The 21364-nt window shown below is 38.4% G+C and overlaps 1 long non-coding RNA gene across 1 annotated transcript in view; it reads right to left on the reverse strand.

Moving 5' to 3' along the window:
* Positions 1 to 8727: 8727 nt before the first annotated feature.
* LOC123651517 overlaps positions 8728 to 21364 on the reverse strand; it is a 75209-nt gene continuing 62572 nt past the window's right edge. Inside the window, exon 5 of the long non-coding RNA XR_006740296.1 lies at positions 8728 to 8872. This is a non-coding gene — a long non-coding RNA (uncharacterized LOC123651517). The remainder of the gene's footprint in view (positions 8873 to 21364) is intronic.

The raw sequence follows: 21364 nt of genomic DNA on the forward strand, positions 1-21364 counted from the left end.
TCAGCCTGCCATGTGCCCTCTTGCAGTCTGGGACCCCTCACTCCTTACCCTCCCCCTGCTCGCTGCTCCTTACTGCTAAGCTCACTGCTCCTTAGCACTGCCACAGATACAGGAGAGGCACTCGCCAGCCTTGAGCACTTCTGACTGAGCAGTGCTCCCTCTGTTGAGCATCTGCCCCCTGGTGGTCAGTGTGCATCATGGTGACCGGTTTTTCTGGTCATTCTGACATAACGGTTGCTTAGGCTTTTATTATATAGACCAGAGGCCCAGTGCACAAAATTCGTGCATAGGAAGGGTCCCTAGGCCTGCCTCTTCCTTTCCTTGCCACCCGTGCACCACCAGCACACAGTTCCCACGCTTCCCTGCCTCCCCACCTCCTCCTCCTCTCACTCCCTCAGTGCCCTGCCGCTGCCACTGCTCACCTGACGTTTTCCATGCCGCCCACTGGTAGTCAGCACACGTCATAGCAAGTGAGCAAACTCTCAGTCTGCCAGGCAAATTTCCAACGGGTCACTTTGCATATTATTAGCCTTTTATATATAGAGAGAGATATTGGGAGTACCTGTTATACTTTTTCATACTAATCACTATAGAAAAAAAGCTGTCCACAATGGAGCATTATAAAGGAATGAAAATTAACTCTCATTTACTGCCTTCACTTCAACAAAAGAAATGTCAATCTTTTTAAACAAATTAAGGTATGCTTCCAGATTTTCAAATTATTATAGTTATCAAATTCCCATATAAACATTTTACCTGTATTTTTATATTTTTCAATTTAATGCATACATACTCATGTCTATTCTGTTTTAAAAAACATACCTAAAATTCAGGTAATATATATTATTACCAATTATAATTTAGTGCCAAAAATATAATTATCAATTATAAGTTAGTGTCATAAATTGCCTTTAATTTCAAAAATACGTTCCACAGATGTGTTAAGAATGTGATATGGCTAATTTCCTATAGAAACTTTAATTAATATTTCCAAGAAAGTAAGATGCTTGTTATTTTTAATATAACATTCCAAAAAGGCATTAAATTTTTTAAAATGTAGAACAATTTTACTTGATTCTAAACAACTTTAGTAAACAGAAAATTGTGAAATTTTAGGTTCATTTCTGGTTTAAGAGGTTAGTTTTATATGATTAACATTTACCCCAAAGTAAGGTATGAGTACTTATTTTTCTTTATTGGAAGCAGCCAATTGAAATAAATCAGGCGAAATTGTTCCTTTACATAGGAGTACCTCTTTGGAAGAGCATTCAAGCTGGAGAGTCAGTGTATTATGACATTTTTAGATCTGCTACAGCCTTGGTGCCACTCAGGGAGAGCAGGGGTTGTGGGCAGCTACAATATAGCAAGGAGGCTGAGCACCACTGGTTCCACAATACCTGGGAGACCTGAGTTCATGGTCCTGGGGTGAGGGCTTCTGGTGGAGGATAGCCACCCTGTATCAGCTGGAGGAAGTGACGACAGGACTCAAGGGGCATCTTTTAGATGCCATTGGAGACCACGCCAACTTGAAGGGGAGAGTAGCGGAAGCCTATACATCCTGTGACTCTAAAAACAAAACACCCAGGGACCAGCTGCGAACCCAGGAACACCGGATCTCAGGCAGAGTGCATTTGCTGGCTGACTCGGAGGAGCTCTGCACCTTCTCAAGGAAAGGTCAGATTACACCTAGGGAAAGGAGAGAGAGAACTAAAGGTTACAGCAAGGAAAAGTGTAGGGTGAGCTGTGAACACAGAGTACCCTTAAGGACTTCTCCTGACTCAGCCTGGAATGCCTTCCTCTAACATCTGTTTTTTATTTCTTAGAAGCTGCTGTTCCACTCAACTGCAAAAATACTTGCATTGACCCTAAAAACAGAAGAGAGAAACAGATTTCTGTAAAACAACGACTTCCCTGCTCTATGCCATTATCATCTTGGGGACCCTATTGTTACCACACTAACATATCCAAGCATGCAATTTATTCCAAGGGTTTGGACTATTATGTTTGTGACTCCCCTGAGATGATGGGTGAAAGACCACAGTAAGAGAGAGAAGCACAAATCAAGAACATAATAACAGATTACATAGTTGGTCACATACTCTCTCATTTTTTGCATCAGCCTCTTATCTAAGTTTCCTCTTCTTACCCGGCACCACTCTACTGAGTCCCAAGGCTAAGTGTGCTTTCTGACCCATTGCTTTTCAGGTTCTTACATCTTCCTCTTTAGGGCCCTTAAAGTGGTGAATTGCCTTTTTTGGCAGTGGCTGTTCACCCATTATCTACTTCCCTTTTTTCTTTTTAATTCATTACAACTTGTTTCACCTATTTCAGTCCCAGCTTTAGGACTTCTACATCAAACACCTGGAAATAGAAAAATGTCTGTTTCTGACATTTCACCATTTCCTCCACCCTTTCATCACTCAAACAACTCCTAAAAATATAACATCTACCCTAAAATCTCTGTAACTGAAAGAGAGACATGATTCTGTTACTCAAGGGGTTTGTTGCTTGGGGTACTCTATTAAAGAATGACTACCCCCCCCCACACACACACACAAAAAGAATCAGATGTGGGTCCAGCTGGCAGGTCCCAGTGGTTGAGCACTGACCTATGAATCAAGAGATCACAGTTCAATTCCCAGTCAGGGCACATGCTTAGATCGCAGGCTCAATCCCCAGTGTGGGGCATGCAAGAGGCAGCTGATCGATAATTCTCTCTCATCATTGATGTTTCATCTCTCTTTCCCTCTCCCCATTTCCTTCCTCTCGCAAATCAATTAAAAAAAAAATTTTTTTTTAAAAGAATGAGATGTGGTTGTCGCAAGACAGTTTTATTTATTTGCAGCAAGTAAAGGAGGCAGGATTTATATCCAAGCTCTGCCTCCCCAAAAGGAGATTTAGCCATTGATTATATATACTATTTGGTCAATTACATGTTGATTTCAGTTAGCTATACTTATTGGGTTGGTTTCCTGTCTAGCTCATACTGGTTATAGTTGGTCTAGAAAATGACCAATGAGAAACAAATCTGGGTCAACTGTGAGGAGCCAATGGCTGCCTAGGGGATGAAGCTTTTGATGCTGACTGGCATAGAAACCAACCAATCAAAACCAAATTGGCCGGAAGAGGAGGGCAGTTGGGGACAAGATCAGACCTGCAGAGGAGGGCTATTGGGGGCGAGATCAGGCTGGCAGGGGAGGACAGTGGGGATCTAGTGAACAAAGTGGCCTAGAGTGACAGCCTTCCTAAGGACAAAGCTACCAGCAAGGAAGAGAAGGGGGAAGGTGTGCTATGATATTTGCATCTTCACATATGAACCAGACCACCAAGCTATGGTTTTTATTCAGGAATCACATATTGAGCTGGTAATTCTATCTAGGACTTTGAAGGATAGGTATGATCTGGGCAGGAAGTGACCATGTAGAAAGGGTAAGCCCAGTGGATAAAGTACACAGTCCCAAAGAGATGCCAAATATGATACTTCTACACAATGTCTAGGCAGTGTTCCATGTTTTCTCAAGCACAGTGATGTTTGTCATGTGGCCCAGTGAAGAGCTGTACCTTGTAAGGCACCTTGGCTTGGGGAGGGAGGACAGCTCAGGAAGTCCTGACATGGCCCTCTGTATTCACTCTCTTGGTACAGTGGCCCACAGAAAGTCCCTCCCACCCCCATGATGGCAGTATGCACTCCCAGGGAAAACAAACTCTCTCTCTGTGTGTGTGTGTGTGTGTGTGTGTGTGTACACAACCATGCACGCACACATAGGAGGAAGGTAATGCCAAACATGTGAGGCCACACTGTTCCGACCCACACAGCACAAGGCCCTCTATCAGGCATCCTGACATCATCCCCTAGTTGCCATCGACATAGCTGTAATTCCGAGACTAAAGCCCTTCTGAAAAGAAGGATAAAGGGAGAAAGCACCACTCACTCACAACCTCTTTGTTCCCCAAACCCACAGGAGGTGCTGGGATGAGCCTTGATGAGCAGATCACCTAGAGTCTACACAACCCACAGTTTGCATCTTTCACAGACGGTGGCTCCGTCACTTCTTGTCCCCAGTATGGAAACAATAGGAGCTCAAGACTGAAAGTGACAACAGGAAGTAGCTTCAGACACAGGTTGTAATGAAACAAGAGAGAAAAGTAAGGAGAGTGAGCGATGCCATGAGGGCCTGCTCACATGAGGCACTACCTGGTCTTAACTGCTCCTCTCTGGGCACAGGTGCCCACACTAGCAGAATCAGCTCCTACTGTCACAGGTGATGGCTCCTGTCAGTCCTCTGGCTTCTGGATTCCTAGAGAAGATGGGCTGAGAAGGCCTACCCAAGGCTTGCCTCCATGCCCAAGGCAGGTGGGACTGTGAGAGGCAGAGGACAGGCCTGGGCTATCTGGCTTAACCACATTTCAGAGCCAATCTGCTAAAAATAAGGTTCTAGGTGGTATGGTCTCTCTACACCTGTCTCCCTTCTAGCTCACAACTTAGCAGTGCAGTATTCTGTTCCTAAATTTACAGCAATGGGCTGCTCCACCTTGCTGCTTCCACAAAAGGGCCAAGTGCCCAGGGTCATCCCATCCCACTGCCAGTCAGCAGATCCCCAATACCATAGGGGCCTGTACCCAGGCTGAGTGGGGGCCACTCCCCAAGGAGAGGACACAACTTAGAAGCATCTTTTCCTACCTGTGGATGTAGAGCACAAGCTCTCTCACCTCGATCTAATCCCCCTCCCAACTATCCCACAACTTTGGGGGAGAGAGAGGGAACCTGTCCTATCAATCCCTCATATCCTTTTTTTGTTTGCAGACAGTATCTCTGCTGGTTGAATTTACACATTTGTTTCTGTTCTTCTCATTGCTGCTTCTGTATGCTCTAGTACAGTGGTAGGCAAACTCATTAGTCAACAGAGCGGCAAACCGTGGCTCCCAAGCCACATGTGGCTTGGGAGCCGCAGTTTGCCGACCACTGCCCTAGTACATAGTCTAGGACTTTAAAAGCAAAAAATTATATATTTATATATTTTTTTCATTGTAAAAATAGTACATGCTTATTTATAAAATCTTAGGAAATAAGGGAAAGTAAGACAGAGACCAAAATCACCCATATTCCCACCACTCACTATTGAAAATCTCCAAGTTTTTCTTTAATTTCCCCCCTGCAAAGAATTGTTTTACATGCTGTGTATACAGTTCTTATATACTGTTTTTCAGTTTACATAATCATATAATCATTTTTTTCTTAAACATAAATTTTAATACCTGCATAATATTTCATCCCAGTTGTTTACCATAGCTTATTTAACCATTACTCTGTTTATCCTATAAATAGTGCTGCTATAAACATTTTTATTCATTAGGTGGTTGTTGTTTTTTTTGCTTTGTGTTCCTTTTTTGAAACCTCAGCCAAGGATATTTTTCCATTGATTTTTAGAGAGAGTGGAAGAGAGAAGGAAAGACAGAAAGAAATATCAATATTAACACATCAATTGGTTGCCTCCTGCACAAGCCCCAACCAGGGCCTGGCCAGGGAGAAGTCTACAACTGAGGTGGGTGTCGTTGGCTGGAATTGAACCCAGGACCCTTTGGTCTATAGTCCGAAACTATCCTCTGAGCCAAACTGGCTAGTGCACAGTTTTTTCTTAAAAAAGAAAAATTATATATATAAATTGATTTCAGAGAGGAAGGGAGAGGGAGAGAGAAATAGAAAAATCAATGATGAGAATCATTGATCAGATGCCTCCTGCATTCCCCCTACTGGGGATTGAGCCCACAACTGGGCATGTGCTCTGACTGGGAATAGAACTTTAACCTCCTGGTTCATAGGTAAATGCTCAACCACTGAGAAACACCAGCTGGTCTGTTAGTTCTCTTTTAAAATAAGTTCCTAAGCTATTGTAATCAGTTATTATTACATATTATTTTTTTGGAATAACTTTTTAAGAGCCTCCTTTTTCCCCTCCATTTCACTGGTATTCAAACTGAAAAATATTTTAAATTTATAACTTAATTTGTAAAGGAAATCTTTATGATATTCCATTTTCCCAATAAAAAATTAGTAACTTTTATTCAAAATTTAAAATATATATATTTGACAATGTTTTATAGATTTTTATCACCTGGGTCTCACTGTGATTATTTCCGAGTATCCTAAAACCATGGTTACCATCCTGTATAGGAAGTTTGTTTTGGGTATTTGATGATTATCAATAGAAGTATTGTTGATTATGATATAGTTATCATCTTTTACCCAGTCATTTTACTGAATTGTTCTAAATCTTGGAAAACCTCGAATAAATTTGCCTTCTGAAACACTGATTTTATTTGTTTGTTTGTTTTTCATCGAGAAAGCTGTACCCTGCCTCAAGAATGGATTTTATTTGAGTTAACTGAATTTAAAATTATTGGTTTCCTTGAGGAATTTCCTAGCATGTTTTTATTTCAATTTGTTTTTATTTCAATTTGCTTTCTCTTTTTCTTTTTCAATAGCCCATTCATTGTCATAGGCACAGATATTTAAAAAAAGATATAACTTTATCTAATAAAATGAACAAATTTTAGGTGTACAGCTCAATGAAATTTTACATATGTATAATATATACCCATGTGAGCACTAACCAAATCAATTATAGAACACTTTCAACACTCCCAAATATTTCCTCATCTTCTCTTCCCATAAATCCCTCACTAAGGTTAATCAATATTCTGATTTCGATCACCATAGATTAGGTTTATGTGTTTTAAAATTTCATAGAAATGGAATCACACATGTACTCTTTTGCAACACTTTTACTGCTCTGAACCTTCTCTAGGGCCCCAGGCAATCTCTAAAAAGTCCTCAGTATTTCCTATGTAGAGTATCTCAGCTATTTTACAAGCATCAGAGGAAAAGAGATGGAAAGCACCATCACATATGGCTACTGCTGGTGGCTTTCTATGATTTTTTTTAGCAGTGTAAATCTTAGTTAAGAAATCTTATGATACAATCCAATATGAAAAGCAAAAGTGGGCTGTGCTGATTGAGAAAGGGAGTGGTACTGGAGAGTCCAGCTACTTCCCGGTACTTTTGGCCCTGAAGGGGCTTTATGGACTGCTTAGAGTTTGGAGTAGCATACATTCTCAATCATTACCCTAGACATCAATAAAGGCTATTTGTGCAAGGCTGAAGAATAATACGAGAAAGGGCATTGAGATATCTCAGCATAACTAGAATGTTTGAGTTCTGACTTCAGGCATTTATTTTAAGGATACACTTGATTGTTGTTGTCTATACTTAGCACTCACTCTTACCCAGTCCTATCCCAGGCAACTACTGAGTGAGTTCCATTAGACTGTGTGATCTTTAAGACCTCTGTCTTCCATTATGTTGAATTTTCATCTTTATAAACATCCTTAGAATTTTTTCCTTACATCAAATATTAAGATATGGCTTCTAATTATGACCAAGATAGAGTATATCTATTATGGGCTATCTCTCCTCCTAAAATCTCTGGGGAAAATACACAAAAACACAATCTGAGGGCTATTAAAAGTAAATAAAATCAGGTCAATTGTGGACTGGAGTAAAAACTTAAAGAAGTAACATATTTGAGAATGAGTTTTCCATTATTTCCCTTTTTTTTTTCTCATATGGCTTTGCCCCAAGAACACAGCTGCTCAGTTAAAACTCTAAAAGAAACTTCATTTTTGCACAGAAAAACTGAGAAATGGGTATTCTGTGGGGCAGAGAGTGTAAGAGGAATCCTGGAGAGAAGTGAGCTGGAGAAGAAGATGGCTCAATATTATGCAAGAAACTCGACAAGTCCCCAGTTTACCCTTGAGCTTCATATACACTGGGACAGACCAAAGCAGTAAACATTTTGAAACTTTAACTAGTATTAAATCACCAACCAGGTCTGAACCAACCTCTTGGAGATGTACATGTTGAACATACCCAAAGCAGCATCAATAAGGTTTAAAATTATTATTTATTTATTCTTCCATTGAGCCACCCCCACACTGAGGTGGCTTTCTGGAGTGGTAATATAAGCTGGACCTTGGAGTCTGCAATCTCAGGTGCCTTCCTCGCTCATTTTGGGGTTTAGACTGTGGCATAGTCCAGCCAGAATTAGTGTCTCCTTTTGGATACTGCACAATGGGAACTTAGGCGCATCCATAAATGTGGCCACAATCAGGAGGGTTGATTGGCAGGCTGGAAGATAAATTATTCCAATAAAGGCATTTTTCCCCCTCAATATGGAGCTAGGAGTTGGTTGGTCATGTTATAGGGGTGGAGGAGTTAATTCAATGAAGGAGTTATTTGCAGGTTGAAGAGAGAAATTAAGGGAATTCACTATGCCAGGACATCTGCAGGTCAGTAAGAGGTTGCTGTATGTCTTTACTGCATTGGGGGGAAAGAGGTACCGGCATCATAGCCAAAGAGGCATACAGCGAATAGGCCCATAATTCCTTTGACGGCTTCATTGCGGTTTCCTTTCACAGCAAGGGAAGAAATGGAGTTGGTCAGGTAGATGATCGCTGCTACAAAGCTTCGGAGGAAATCACACCAGGGCCAGATCATCCAGGGTATGTAGTTTTGCAGGCTAGTTCCGTAGACGATAAAGAAGAAAATACCAAGGGCCAACTCAGCCTCTGACAGGTAGTAGTATTCTACACCCTTGAAGCAGCACAGAACCACTATGCAGAATATAATCTCAATTATCAGAAGAATTGCCTTTTGGGTGCATATGAAGTTGGAAAAGGAGGCCCCGAAGCCGGGGGATGAGGAGCGTTGGGGTTCCATCATGGTGTCAGAGATAGTCCTTGGGGCGTGCAGAGGATCTGCTCACTTGCTGGCAAGTTTGAGGATGCTGCACACTCCGATGTTTTGCCTTGCTGTCTAGAAAGTGATTATAAAAACTTACAGTCTGAAGCTTACTGGGTTGATTAGCTGATAAAACAATAACAACAATAAGAATAATAACATCCCTTAGAAAAATTTTAACAGAATTCATGTCTACAAAATTTAATATTCAAGAAGTTTAGATACAATCCAAAATTACTTAAGCAAAGGACAAGGAGAATGTGACCAATTATCAGGGGAAATGATAAATCAACAGATACCAACCCCAAGATAACATAGATATTAAAATTATAAGACACAGGCTTTAAAGCAGATACTAAAATAAATTCCATGAGGTAAAGACAAACACACATGAAATAAGAGGAAAGATGAAAGTGCTTAGTAAGGACATTAAATTTTAAATAAAGAACAAAACTATTAAAACATACATTCTACTGGATGAGCTTAAAGATGACAGAGAAAAGAGTACTGAACTTGGAGAAAGATTAATAAAAATTACCCAAATTTTAAGAACAAGAGAAAAAAGATTGTAAGAAACTGAATAGAACTTAAGGGAGGCATGAGATTACATAAAAAATGTAACACTAATAACAAAAATATTGATGCTGAAAATAATTGGTCATAAGATATTTGAGGAAACAATAGCTGAAAACTTTCCAAATTTTGGTGAAAGACATTAAGCTGAAGATACAAAAAGTTCAATGAAAGTAAAACACCTAGACACATTGTAATCAAACTACTGAAAACTAAATGTAAAGAAAAAAATCTTGGGCAGGGTCCAAGTTGGTGGCATAGGAAGGTGTTGAAGTCATCTCCTATTATAGCACAGGCACAGCAAATGTGCACCTACATACAATCAATTCTGAAGAACAACTGAAGGCTGATCGAACAGCTTATGCACAAGTGACAGAGGGACCACATAGAGAAGGGTAGAAGAGAGGGAGACAAGGTAACTATTGGAGACTTAGCCCCATGCTGAGTATTCCAGTAGATGGGGAAATCACTGAGGGGCCCATGAAGACTCACCAGCACTGAAGCACAGCAAAAATAAATAAATAAATAAATAAATAAATAAATAAATAAATAAATAATTACTTTAGGCTGTACATAAAGGATACCAATCTACTAACACTACAGTGCCTGCCAAATGAATGGGGAACTGTTGGAATTCTCTCCAGGATCAGAAGTGCCGGCAAACACCGTGTTTTTACGTTCCCCCATTTGAAAGCATGAACAGGAGCACTTTCCAGGCACATGAGCTGGCTTGCCAATGCTGCCCCAGTGCATCCCAGATTCCTGACTCTCACCGGTGTCAGCAGTTTCCCTAAATAAGGCCCTAGCATGGCATGTCGCAGGACTGCCAGGCCTGTGCTTACTCCAACTCCAGTCATTCCACCAGTCTGGCCCTAGAGTTGGAGCACCTGAAACCCCCTGACTATGCCTGCTCCAGCTCTGGGCATTCCTTCAGGGTAATCCTAGTGTTGGGCTCCCTGACTGCTATCTGCTCCAGCTCCAGCTGGGCTTGTCAAAGCTGCCTTGACCCCTACGTAGGGGTCACTCCTTCTAGGCCAGGAGAGGTAGCGGTTTTATCTCATTCACAGAAACAAACACATAAAGTCAAATAAAATGAGGAGACAAAGGAATCGGTTCCAAACAAAAGAACAAGATAAAACTACTTAAGAAACCTAATGATGTTTTGCCCGCACTTCTGATCCTGGAGAAAATTCCAACAGTTCCCCGACCACCCCCCCCCGACCCCCCCCCCGACCCCCCATTCATTTGGCAGGTACTGTTAAGAAACATAAGTAATTTATGTGCCATAATTGTGGGAGAGATACAACTGGCATTTAGTGGGCAGAGTGAGAAATATTGGTAAACATTCTACAATGCACAGGACAGCTGTCCAGAACAAAGAGTTATCTGGTTCAAAAATATCAGTAGTAATAAGGTTAAGAGACTTTTCCCTAGAATAACAGGAGGGAGGAAAAGAGGGAGGTAGAGAGAGAAAGAGAGAGGGAGAAGGAAGGGGCGGGGGGGGGGGGGGCGGAAGAGAACTACCCAAAAGAACAGGGGAACAAAAAAGTAGAACAAATCCAAAACATATAGCGAAGTGATTGGTGATCAAAGTAGTCATATGGGATTAAAAAATCTCCACATGGCTCTCAATAAACCCAGTTTAAATATAAGGACTTAGGTAAAAAGTAAAAGAATGGGAAAAGATATGTCATGCAAACAAAGGTAGAGTGGCTATTTTAATTTCAGACAGAGTAGACTTTAGAACAAGAAATATTATTAGGGATACAAAAGACATTACAGATCTATTAAATGGTCATTTTACCAATAAGACATACACATTTAAATGAATATGCCTCTGGATGCTGCTGCTGCGGGCCTGGCTGCTCCAGGTCTGGATGCTGCTCCGGGCCTGGCTGCTCCGGGCCTGGTTGCTATTTTCAAATTTATTGACTTTCATATTTTATTTTTTTCTTCTACTTTCTTTGCATTTAATTTGCTCCTCTTTTTATAAGTTCTTCAGCTGGAAACTTAGGCTTTTGATTTTAGACCTTTGCTCTTTTCTAATATAAAACATTCAGTTCTAGAAATTTTCTTCTAAGTACTGGCTACATTCCACAAATTTTTACATAGTGTATTTTCATTCAGTTCAACATATTTTCTAATTTCCCTTGAGATTTTCTCTTTGACACATGGTTTATTTAGAAATGTGTTGTTTAATTTCAAAATGCTTGAGGATTTTCCTGATATCTTTCTTTTGTTTTATTGTTTAATTCTGTTCCGGTGAAATAATACAATATTTGTATATGTGGGTTTTTTTCCCAATTAATTTTTTATTGTGGTAAAATATACATACAATAAAACTTACCATTTTAACATTTTAAGTGTATAAGTCAGTGGCTTTAAGCACGTTCACAATGTTGTATAATTATCACCACTAGCTATTCTAGAACTGTTTCACCATCCCAAATAGAAACTCTTCACCCTCTAAACAATAACCCTCCTTTCCCTTGTAATCTGTATTTGACTTTCTGTGTATATGAATTTGCCCATTCTGTATGTTTTTCTAAAAAAACAAAAACAAAACAAAAACAAACAAACATGTTTTTATTGATTTTAGAGGAAGAGAGAGAGATAAAAACATTAATGAGAGAGAAACATCATTCACTGCCTCCTGCATGCCCTCTACTGGGGATCAAGTCTGCAACCCAGGCCTGTGCCCTTAACAGGAATCAAAAGGTGACCTTTTGGTGCATGGGTTGATGCTCAATCACTGAGCCAGATTGGCCGGGCAGTGTATGTTTTTAATACTCGATACTTTAAATTAATTAAGATTTGTTTTATGGTCCAGATTATGGTCTTTCTTGGTAAATGCTTCCCAGTGCATTTGAAAAATTTGTGTATTCTACTGATGGTGGAATAGTCTCTAAATTTAAATATGGTCAAGTTGGTTGATAGTATTATTTTTTTTTATTACATTGTCACATTAATTTTCTGAGAAAGAAGAGTTGATGTTTCCCTGTATAAATTTGGATTTTCCATTTAGTTCTATTAGTTATTGCTTCCTATATTTTGAAGCCCTATTGTTACGTACATACACATTAAGGATTGTTACATCTTTTTGATGAATTACCCATTTATAAACAAGTAACATCTCTCTTTATCCATGCTAATACTTCTTTTTCCTTCTTTTTCAATGCAAGCCTTCAGACTTATGAACTGGAAGTACTCCATCTCACACTCCCGAGTCACATATCTTAATCTAATTTTGTCAGATAACTACAGTAGTTTACATGTTTCTAAAAGCAGAACTATTTGGCTTACAGAACAAGTTGAGAGCTGTGTAGTGACTAAAACAAGGCAATCTCACATTAGCAAAAGAGAAAAATTTTAGCAAACCTTTTATGGCGGTTAGTTAAAATAGTAGATTGAATGAAATTTGAAATCCTATATATAGCCCTCTATTATATTTTTTCTTACATTTTGAGACCTCTAGCCTATTTCCTTGTCTTGTACTCCCCCTCCCCCCAAACTATTGTTCTAGTAAATATTAGTGGGACTGAGCATCAGAGTGACCCCCAATGCCAGAGTACACACACTCCCACTCCCTAAATGCCAACCTAAATTCCTGAGGGAGCCAGGATGGACTTGATATCTATTTCTGGATCTCAGACCAGTGGAGAGTTTTGTTAGGTTGTTTTTAGTCCTAACAAGGCAGCGTTAGCCACCACAGCTTGCTATGTCAATGGTGGAGGGAATAGTATACCCTTGTTGCCTATTCTTGACTTATTTCCCTGGCATGGGACTTAAAAACAACAACAACTACAAACCAGAAAACAGCTCTTACTGCCTGAACTATCTTTGGTATGATTTGGCAGAAAAGTTAAATCATGAAAATGGGAGTATCTTTTCTTAGCCTCAAATTTCTCATCTGGAATATGAGGATTATGATAATTCCTTCTTCAGATTTCTGTTGTGAGAAACAAGATAATTGATAAAAATAATTTAAAAGCCATAAAACTCTCAATGTTAGCTGTTAATATATGGCCTTTTATATGAACCAGTAAGATTTATCATTTTAATGATTTAGTTTTAATTGGAAAAGTTGATACTTTTATTTAGGTTATATTTCAATCAAATTCCTTTTTTTTTTTTTTTTTACTTTTCTGAAGAGAAGCAGTTGGTATTTTAGCAAATTTTTCTTTCAGTTTTATTGAGATATACTGACATATAGTACTGTGTAAGTTTAAGGAGTACAACATAATGATTTGACCTACATGTATATTGTGAGCAAATTATTTTTAAAAGTCCCTTATCCTCTATATTAATTCATCTGCTTTCTGTTTCAACAAGATGATCCAACCAATCCACATTATTTTCAGTGAAGCCATGTTCATTTAAAGGTATTTTAAGAATAGAAAATATTTCCACAAATATACATGGTACATCTTATCTTTTAAAGACTAAATTTGAAAAGCTGAAAGTCTTTCCTCGGCTATTTCTAAAATATATTGCCCCTAAATACCAGTCTTCAAGTTCTCAGAATTCATATCCACTCATCATTCCAGCTCAAGATATATAAATATATTCTGTTCAAGATAAAGTCAGTTGGAATGAAAACTTATTGTGGAATTCAGCTCTTTAGTTTTAAAGTCTTTGCACACATAGTATATGTGTCTTTTGAAATATATGTGGTTGACAAAAATAACTAAATATAATAAATTATATTTGAAAATAATTTAACACAAATTATACTGAATTTTTTTGCATTATTCAGAATAATTTAAAGATTTTAGTGTGCCTCAGTAATCATGTTTTTGAACAGTATGTGTTGGCATGAACATAACTGTTCATAAAATCTATAGAAAATATTGCTGAAAGCATAACTTGGATAGTTAAATTTTTAAAAGAATTCTTTAAATTAGCTTGCCTATTTGGAATTCATTTTGATTGGGATTTTTTAAAGTAATAAATGTTTAATCAAGGAATTTTACATATTATTAATAGCATTCATTTGGCCAAACATCTACACATTTCTAGAATCCTACTGTATATAAAGTAGGAATGTTGATTGGAATTTGTTTCTTGTAAATATGAAGTACAGAAATTTTAAAATTATTTTATTATTTTGATTGCTTGCACTCTAAACTGGAATTTTATGTATTTTTCACTCAACAGGTAATTAGTTCATAATGACTAAGAATTGGCATTTGTGAAAGATAAAAACAATCATTCATAAGTGGATTGTTCACTTCATTATTCAGTTTCTCACTATTAAACTCTAATAACCAAATTTTTAAATGGAAGCATTCTGAAAGATTAAAATTTTTAATTAAAAGTATGTTTTGGCCGAAACCAGTTTGGCTCAGTGGTAGAGCGTCGGTCTGCGGACTGAAAGGTCCTGGGTTCGATTCCGGTCAAGGGCATGTGCCTTGGTTGCGGGCACATCCCCGATACGGGGTGTGCAAGAGGCAACTGGTCAATGTTTCTCTCTCATCGACGTTTCTAGCTCTCTATCTCTCTCCCTTCCTCTCTGTAAAAAAAAAATAAAAATCAATAAAAATATATATATTAAAAAAAAAAAAAAAAAGTATGTTTTGTAGCCAAGACCGGTTTGGCTCAATGGATAGAGCGTCGGCTTGGGGACTGAAGGGTCTCAGGTTCGATTCCGGTCAAGGGCATGTACCTTGGTTGCAGGCATATCCCCAGGAGGGGGTGTGCAAGAGGCAGCTGATCGATGACTCTCTCTCATCGATGTTTCTAACTCTCTATCTCTCTCCCTTCCTCTCTGTACAAAATCAATAAAATATATTTTAAAAAAAGTATGTTTTGTAGTTTTCTATAGTTAAGAGATAAATATAAATATTTCACTAAAACTTTATTTATTTTAAACTTCATAAATTATATAAAATAAAATATCAGAGATAAGTGTTGGATGAATGTAATAATAAGTAATATTTATAATTTTAATGAATATTTATTATATTTACCAATGTTTATTAAGCCCTTACTATATGAATTGTGTAATTCTAGTATATTATCTGGTTTTCTCATTTTAATAATAATAACCTTCTGATATAGCTCCATAGCTCCATTTTACAAAGACATTGATCCTCAGAATATGAATGAATATATACATATCAGGCAGCTAATATATGATAGAAACATAATTTTGAACAGGTCACTGACTTCATTGTGAATTTTCATGTGTTTATATATATTTTTGTATCTGTCTTAATATACAAGTAAACACTATATACTATTTTCATTTGTGTTAAAAGAGAAAACTAGGAAAAATTTCCCTCCTCTAATATCAATTGTAAGGGACCTAAGATTTATATAATATTTCAGGGTTTTCAAAAAGATATGGTGTGTAGAGTCATATTGTGCATCTCATGATTACATTTACATTCTTATCATTCTTTTGGCTCCTGGAAGGAATATTGTTATCTGATATTTTACATTTATTTTTTAAAAATATATTTTTATTGATTTTTTTCCAGAGAGGAAGGGAGAGGGATAGAGAGTTAGAAACAGCGAAGAAAGAGAAACATCAATCACCTGCCTCCTGCCACACCCCCTACTGGGGATGTGCCCGCAACCAAGGTACATGCCCTTGACCAGAATCGAACCTGGGGCCCTTCAGTCTGCAGGCTAATGCTTTAACCACTGAGCCAAACCGGTTAGGGCTGATATTTTAATAAAAGTGTGTTTTTCTCTAATATTATAAAAGTATGAAAAATTTTTGAAAATCTAAACAATGTCCGAGTGGCTAAGAAATCAAGTTTAGACATGCTATAAAACATACTAAATGACTCACAAATATGATAGCAGTTTTAAATATTTTTATTTTTCAAAAAAAATTTTAATCCTTTTTTTTTAGAACAGTTTTTGGCTTTTGTCCTTTAATTTTGGTTCATTAATCCTCACCCAACAATACTTTTTCCTTTTTTTTTTTTTTTTTTTTGAGTGAGTGGAAAGGAAAAAGGAGAGAAAGAGAAGGAGGAGGAGGAGGAAGAAGAGAAAAAGAGAGAGAGAGAGATGAGAGAAAAAGAGAGAAAGAGAGAGAGAGAGAGAGAGAGAGAGAGAGAGAGAGAGAGAGAGAGAGAGAGACATCGATCTGAAAGAGATACATTGATTGGTTGCCTCTTACACATGCCCCTACCAGGGCCAGGGTTCGAACCTGCAACCCAACTACCTGTCCTTGTAGAGGAAGATAACATCACAAAACAAGAGTCTGCTCAAGCCTTATGGGAGCGTATTCCAATAATTATAGGCTGCTGCTGTTCCTTGTCATTAAGCCCTTAACGGAACCTGAGGGTTAAGTCTGATCTACAGGTAAAAATATTAATGACAGTGAGTAACAATGGGTCAAAATCCAGAGAGATGTAGCTAGAGAACTCCGTGTATTTGGTTAAGGGTGAATAGTTTTAGCATGGGTGTTTCCATGCTGCTTTCTTTACTTATTTACATTTGTAAATGCTCAGAAAAAGTAAAACAAAGCTACACTATCCCCCAATTTTTGTTGAGTGACACTTCTATGCCATGCTCTTCTAAATTCTAGGGCTGTAATGATAAGCAAAAAGAAGTCCAATCCATGCTGTTAGGTAGCGAATGGCCAATATCAATTGCTGCATTGTCTGATACAGAGCATACACGTTGAATAAAATAGCATTTTATGATCTTATCAAGGCCCACTAAGTAGTTCTCATGACACAAACACACTAAGCCGAAATTCCAGGTTGAATTTTTTTCATCACCTATTAGTTCCCTGTTCATCACTAGTGGCCTAGGCATCTGCCTTTCACTCGGGGAATACAAATGAATGCTAATGTTAGCTTCATCAGCACACAGGAATGAAGTATGGAGGATGGAAGAAAAGAGGAAGGAAGGCAAGACTGCTGCTCCCAAAGGCAAAGAAAATATACTTTTTTTCTACCCCCTGCTTTTATGCATGATCCATGCTATTCATTAGTCTATCACATTTAGCTTTGTTAAATACTGGCATAAGTGATGTTGAACAGACTACGCTTCACATCAGTGACTTTCTCTTCTAGCTATAGAGACATGTATTCATGGAAAATGGGTTTCTCATAGGAAGTTATTTGTAATTTTGATAAGCAGCATGGCTTAGCCATTCTAAAACAAACATACGGGATGGCGGGGTGATTAGGTACGGGGGAATCTGTTGGGTCCTGTTGCTAATGAATTGCTGTTTCTAAGCATGGCATGTGTGCTTCAAATAGACCTCAAGAAGAGTTTGTATGTCATTTTTTAAAGGAGAAAGAGGAGGAGAGGGAGAGGAGTTTGATACTAACTTTCTGCCCTGATCTCATTGAGTTGCTTTCCCCCCCAACCCCCCCAATGTATTCTTCCTCAAAAGGGCAGAATCCAGGCCTGATGCAGTGAGAGTGAAGAGGTTAGTCTGGTTCTATAAACTTTTAGAGAGATTTAAAATATAGGCAATCTAATTGACTCATACATGGCTCACAGCCATTTAGATGCTTGCAAAATTGCTTCTTGCGCACTAGCAGTGACCACAGAGAAGCAGAAGTAAAATGGAAGTGAGATTGGAACTCTTAGAAAATGTTTTACAGAACTTTAAAACTCCTGTTAAGCCTCATGTTTAACCTTGTATAGAACTGTCCTTTGGAAAATTAAATGCATTTCAGTGAGCTTACTGCACGTCAAAATTCACATACTTTGCCAACAACCTTTTTGGTTTCTACAAATACGTTGTCTTTCAGAAGCAAGTGCTGAAGAGAAACAATTTTTTTTTTAAGAACTGTGGCTACATTGTTACTAGGAGATTTGTAATCTGCTTTAAACATGTCACTAAAATAGAAGTTGACGTAACTACTGTGTTTGCTGTTTACATTTAACTAAAGGTTTTGCTTAAAATAAAATTTATTTGGTTGTTCATTTAAGCTATCAGCAACATGCACATGCGTAATTCACTTTTAACAAAAATTTTCTATTATTTTCTTCAAGACTCTCCCCTTATGTTGATTGGCTTTATCTGTGATTATTTCCTAGTTTCTCCTTATGCTCTGCTGAAACTTGCCTCATGCCATCACTGAGCATCATTTGTTTTTTTCCCCTTGTCAATAATACGCAAAAAAAAGGTCTCTCATCTGTTTGTGCTTCCTCTTACTAATTAATTAAATGTAATTAGCTGAAATATAATACAATTGGTTTATAGTTTTTATATCTAAATTGATTGGTTGGTCACCAACTTGGAAGTAAGAAATTATTACCTTCTGTGTAAGGCTTCATTCTAAAAGCCTAAGTTGTCATAATGACAACAATATAGTGACTCATCATGTTCTTTGTCATAAACAATTATCTCCCTGGTTACCAAAGGCATTTTTTAGGCATCCACTTGGATTTTTAAACTAGTTTTATAAATTGTTTAATTCTTTTTGTTAGTTCTTTAAAAGCTAATTCACTAGAGTTTTATGATACCTTTTTTTTGTTTGATTGGTTGTTTTTGTTTGTTTTTATTTATGTGATACCATTTTGAGTCATTACCATTCTGGTAATTTTATTATAAAAAAAACTTTTAAGCATTTTGTGTATGCATGAATATGACTTACTAGACTATACCAATTAATGAAAAGGTTAGACCATTCTAAAGGAATAAAAGTCTTATTTAAGTAATTTCTTTTTATGCAATCATTATAATTATACGTACATATATATTTTTTGAACTTTTTTTTCAGATAAAAAAATCTCAACCATTCTTGTAGAATTTAGGAATTACAATTAAAATACGTGAAAAACATATTTTATAACCTTCAAATCACTACCAGGATGTGTCCTGGCCTCTTTTTCCTAGTCTTGAGGGTTTAAAACATAGAGGCAGAGCTCAAGCGAAATTTAGGGAAAATACTGCCCTTCTTAACCCAAAGAAGGCAGGGGGAACAGAGCCACAAGTCATGGCTTTAGCCACTGACACCACATTTTCAATCCTTCCTTACGGAGAGCCAACAATTCGAAAAAGAAACTTATGTCTAGCCCATGTAGACGAAGAGTAAGTGTAAGTAAATTTAATCCCTACATTGTTGTTCTCTTATCTTCTAAACTCTAGATGCGCGGCCGAACGATTCGGTTTCTCCTCGGGTCCCAGGTTCACAGACATGGGCTAGCTTTACCCTGGAACTGGAAGGCTGTCCCTTCAGTTCTGTGGGTAAGCCCTTTACCTGTGTTGACAGAACTCCGCAGGGCAGGGCAGGCAAATGAATGTGCTTGTTGCTAGGACACCAGGCTGTTTCCAGGGCAGCGGGTCATTGCTATTTGCTCTTCTGACTACTAGCACTATACCTTTCCTCAATAAATGTGTTTGTTTTCCTTCATGACAGAGCAAACACTCAAAGGGAAATAACATAACTGCTTGGCCGCAACTTCTCTGGAGCTTTCCAGGAGGAACAGAATACACCAAACACAGTTTGTTCTGTGGAAGGAGAATTCCCATATCCGTACAACACCCACATCTTCATAAGAAATAGCATGTTCTGGCCGAAACCGGTTTGGCTCAGTGGATAAAGCGTGGGCCTGCGGACTGAAAGGTCCTGGGTTCGATTCCAGTCAAGGGCACGTACCTTGGTTGGGGGTGCATCCCCAGTGGGGGGTGTGCAAGAGGCAGCTGGTGGACGTATCTCTCTCATCGACGTTTCTAACTCTCCATCCCTCTCAATTCCTCTCTGTATATAAAATATATTAAAAAAAAAGAAAAGAAAAAAAAAGAAATAGCATGTTCTATGATGGATGGAGTCCACCATGTGCCACGGATATGAGACAACACTGCATATTCCTCTGAGGCCTCCCCAAGATTTGTCCTACATGTGCTCATGAGGTGACTATCTTCTCCCGAGTTTTTCGAAGACGGCATACGATGGTTTCCTATGTCACTTCTCTTTCTCCCCTCCTATTAGCAGTTAGTTGTCACCAAAACTGGCATCACTGCTTGCTGTCTATGAGTGCTAACCAGGGCTGGGACGAGGGTGCTGAGGCACAACGTTTAAGGAGGCCTTTACTTTCAGGGTCATGCAAGTGCCCTGCTGCCAACATTTACCCAAAGATGGTAAATACTTGAGTCAAGGATGCCAAGATCAAGTCTCCTGTTAGTGATGAAATCACTAATTCCAAGGGTCCTTAATCTCTCAACTCAGTTTTAACTCCCTCCTTCGTTGTCTCCCTAGTGCCCAGCGACTAAAGCAGAAGTCCGTGGGAACTAGACTAGAGCACAATTTAATTGGCCAATACTGCCTTATTCAGATCCGTTCCTCTCCCCCAACACGGACAGTCCAAGCAGGATCCTTGGTCCTCCGTGTAAACAAACTTCCATGGCCCAGACACGGTATCTTGAAACATGCTCACATGTTCATTCACCTGGGATTCTAGGTGAGTAAGATTCAGGTTCAAGCTGAAACTTCAATGGCACATAATTTTCACTTCTTGGAAAGCAGCTTCATTTGATACAGTATCTACCTAATATGGCATTAAAAGCTATTTATTATTAGGATATTGATTAGGTAACTGTTTGACCCAGTTGACAAGACTATATAACCAAACAGAAGTGCTTCCAAAGATATGATTCACTGTAGCTAAAAAACTATTTCAAAGAGAAATGATTCTCCTCCCTTTTGACTCTAAAGTTTAGAGGGTCTCTGCCTGAGAACAGAGTTCAAAGAGTTTCCCTTCTGACCCAGTCAGTTCATCTTTAAAATATTTTATTCGGGGGGCTCTCTTACCATGTTTCCCCCAAAATAAGACATCCTCCGAAAATAAGACCTACTTACAGGTTTCCTTCTGAGTGAAATATAAGGCTTCCCCGAAAATAAGCCCCCCCCCCCCCAGGCTAAACATGAGAGATTTGGTCCACTGATTCTGAAAGAAATGGAGTCACAAGAAATTCACCAGGAAATTCAGGAATTGGATTGTTATGATGATGTTCCAGAAGATGATGACATGATTGTCATTGAATAAATGAGTAAATTCTTGATACTGTAGGAT

The sequence above is a fragment of the Pipistrellus kuhlii genome, unplaced genomic scaffold, assembly GCF_014108245.1.
Source record: "Pipistrellus kuhlii isolate mPipKuh1 unplaced genomic scaffold, mPipKuh1.p scaffold_m20_p_6, whole genome shotgun sequence".
Taxonomy (NCBI): Eukaryota; Metazoa; Chordata; class Mammalia; order Chiroptera; family Vespertilionidae; genus Pipistrellus; species Pipistrellus kuhlii.